Source organism: Hylaeus volcanicus, unplaced genomic scaffold, assembly GCF_026283585.1.
Source record: "Hylaeus volcanicus isolate JK05 unplaced genomic scaffold, UHH_iyHylVolc1.0_haploid 12192, whole genome shotgun sequence".
In the NCBI taxonomy this organism is placed as follows: Eukaryota; Metazoa; Arthropoda; class Insecta; order Hymenoptera; family Colletidae; genus Hylaeus; species Hylaeus volcanicus.
Window position 1 is genome coordinate 389735 of NW_026533142.1, and position 4002 is coordinate 393736.

The following is a 4002-nucleotide window of genomic DNA, read 5'->3' on the forward strand; positions in this document are numbered from 1 at the left end:
CGTTAATATCTCCTCAACGAAGCCTCGGACAACATTTTCGCTAAGGAAAAAGTTGTTTCAAATCACCCTCCGAACCACCCCTTTCAAGGTGTTACAACATTTTTGGGACACTCTGTATATGACAAGTAACACGATGCTTTTTCGGCTAGGTTGCCTTTAGTCGATTAAGGAGGCTCTACAGTTACACTGTAAGTCAATATAGAGTTACTATTTTCGTTTGATTCATATAGTAGTAGATCTGGCATAGGATTTAGAATATTACAATGGTTCACAATTTTATATCAAAATAAAAAAAGATTAGTTTAAACATTGATTTTTAGTCTTTATTATATCTATTATATTTATATTGTATCATAAAGTAATATAAATCAATTATTTTCAGACAAACTATAGTACCGTTTGTATTAGAACGCGCGTTTTCTAACCTCTCGTACAGCGTGCCAGATCTCTCATATTATGTCAATAGCAGAACACAAAATGCATTATCCTAATATTCTTTAATTTATTATTAATACTACAAGTACCCTCGAAGTATTTTGTAAATCAATATATATTCTTTAGATATTTTTCTATTATGCATAAAATTTTCGATCCAATCTCGGCGTCAATTACTTTGTAGCACGTAATTGTGTGTGTTGAAAACGCATTTTCCCATAAGAGTCCACGTTAAAAAGTGAAAAATTGAAACATTTATTTCTTAGCTTTTAGGTACCCTAGTTTTCCCAAAATTTGTGTAGGTGTTTTTGGGATAAAATCTAGGTTTGATACAAATTTTTATAATTTTCTTGACGTTATTTCTATTTGCACTAGAGCCTCCTTAAGACCTAATTTTTAATTGTGTTGTAATAGCGGAAATTCCATTACCGTATATGCCGTATTACCGTTTCACTCCATGAATGACGAGTGTATTCAGGAGTAAATTTAATTCAATCGGGCGATCTTCATGACCTCGTGAATAATTATCTAGTGAATTAGTTACCTACTTTCTAAACTTTTGTGAAACTTTTCTATCGTTCAGTTATCCGCTGAACTGTGGGCTTCATTTACATTTCAAGCGTATTTTGTGTACACTCAATTCGAGAACATTGAGAAAATGGTTGGGCAATTTCCGGTTAACATGTATTAAATAAACAGACATCTGACGTCGACGCTCCATTAGAACGAAAACAATTTCTACGTTCGACATTTATAAACAAAACATTTTGTTATGTTTATATTAATTAGTTTTATTAATGAGCTACTTTTACGGACTTCGATTGAACGAATTTTTGTTCGTTGAATTCAAGCAATTATTTAAAGAAAGTATTTGGTCAAATTCAGTACTGATAAAGTTCTTCCCACTAGGATGTTATTGTATTGTGTACAGTGAATAATGTAATAAAGAATAGAAAATTGTGTTAGTTCAAATAACAGACTTATATAATTTTCTTAAACAAATGTTTACAATGGTGATATTTATTTGATGAGATGAATGATATACTGAAATTGATACTTCTGAAATTATAAAAATCTGTTAAAAAGAAAGAATATACTTCTGCAGTTAAATTATTCATATTTTGTTGTAGTCAAAATTTTATTTCGCGTTACTAATTAGATTGTATTGCTCTCTCTCCCCTTCCTAGGGATTACGTCCCCTACTTTGGAGAACGCTGCCGGAACACTTAAATTAGAGACACCCTGTATACTGACATCTAAGAAACATAGAAGTCAGTATTGTATTTTATTTTTAGTTTTAATTCGTATTAGGATAGAACAACAAAATATCTACAGTGTTCTAAACATTCTCAATGTCTTATGCATTTCATTATATTGTCCTTATGATGACATATACAGGGTGTTCAAAAAAAGTATTCAATATTTATATGGTGTATAGGGCACTCTGTACTGAGTAAAAAAGCTTTAGTAAACATAGGTCCAAAGGTCAACCGTTTCTGAGATATAAACATTTTTGTTTGCTAGTATCACGATTGACTTACTACTGGGCTTTTGAAATTTATAGAAGATTTTCCACGTGTCCACCGCTTATTTCTGTACACGTAATTGAAAAACTGAAATTGACGAAATTGTCGGCACTTGAATGGGAACATTCAGAACGCAATTTATAAACACTGACATAAACATCGCATGCGATGGAAGCAAGTCAATCATGATACTAGCAAACAAAAATGTTTATATCTCAGAAACGGTTGACCTTTGGACCTATGTTTACTAAAGCTTTTTTACTCAGTACAGTGTGTCCTATACACCATATAAATATTGAATGTTTTTTTTGAACATACTGTATAATTGAATATTAACACTTTTAAGTAGTTTTCAATAGCATTTTTTATTTAGACGTGTTTCATGATTGTGAAGTACAGTACTTTTTTCTTAGAATGATTGTTTCATAACAAGAAAGGTAAAATTTTAATGATTAATGCATGAAGGCTGTAGGACTGTAGGGTACTATTTTTAAACAGCAGTAATACAAAAAGTACACAGTCGTTTAATATAAGGTTTCGTATTTTCTTTCACTACTATCTGTACTAAGAAAAATCCAAGTAACATTTTAAAAACTACAATATATTCTGTAGGCGATGGCGTAGAAAAATTATAATTTTAGTAAAAATTAATAAAATGACAGGCATAAATTTTATTGAACGAATTTTTATCAAAAACCTGTCACTTGTTAGTTCATATTTCACAAAATATTTGGGAAATTGAAAATTTTCCTACGTCATGCCTTAGAGCAGCGTTTTTCAACCGCCGGACTGCGGGAAGAGATTTGAAATTGTTTTATATGTTTTATATACATATGTGTGGGCCAATACTTTTTATGATTATACCATAATTAATACTTAATAATATTTACGTCATTATCAATACTTATATATACATGAACCTCAAAAAAGTTCAAAAAGTATTCATGAGTTATTATAGGGTATTTATGTTGAGTCTGGCTCCCCATCTCATACAAAAAAAAAAATTACCGAACTGTGATTACATACAGCTTGAGAAACACTGGTTTAGAGAATATGACATTCTATACGTTGAATGTTACAGGTTAAATTAAAAATGAAGAAAAACAATTCACTTTTCTGTTAATGGAAATATTTCATTTGTAGTGGTAACTTTAGAAGATAGGCGGACATTCTGACAAAAGTAGTAAACGGAGGAAAAAATATGAAGACTATGGTTTAGATGGTTAAGTTCATGTACATTTTGAACAATTATATTTGTAGTATATAGGATACAGAATATAATAAGAGCATAATGTTACAACGTGTATCAATCTTTTTTTATCTCACTATGATATCAAGCTTAACGCGCAACCATCAACAAATAATTTACGGTGGCCTGCTGGTTGGTAGCTATCAACAATTTCTATTGTGTACATAATCGATATTTCAAGCTACTGAAAATTACAGTTGTTGTATTTTTTATTATGTTATCATGAGAGTATTATCAACAGGTTGGTAGGCTCTTTCGAACAAAAGCGAGCTCGATTGCGAACTATCTCTAATAATACGTAATTTCATTTATATATGGACGCTGGAAATTGTGGAGGAATATATTATACTCGTAGCTTGGACCAAGTAAATGGAATCACATAAATAAATTAATATGCCATGTACAGAGCTGGGAAAATTTTCATTTAAATTGTAAATACTAAATGACAAATCAAAATAAAATTTATATTTCAAAGAAGTATTGCATTTATCTTAATGTTTGTACATTTAACAATGTTTATACATTTAAATATCATTAAAAACCGGTATATTTGTTATTTGAAAATAAATAATTATTTTATTATTTACTTTTGAGGTAAACAAAAATAATGAATGATTCGTTTCTCAGTTCTTATTTATTGGTATATTTTACAGCTGTAATGAATTTTCATTTGTTTGTTTTTCATTTGCCCCCCCCCCCCCCGCAATATATTCACTTCTTATACAGGGTGTCCCAAAAATGTTGTAACACCTTGAAAGAGGTGGTCCGGGAGGTGATTTGAAACAACTTTTT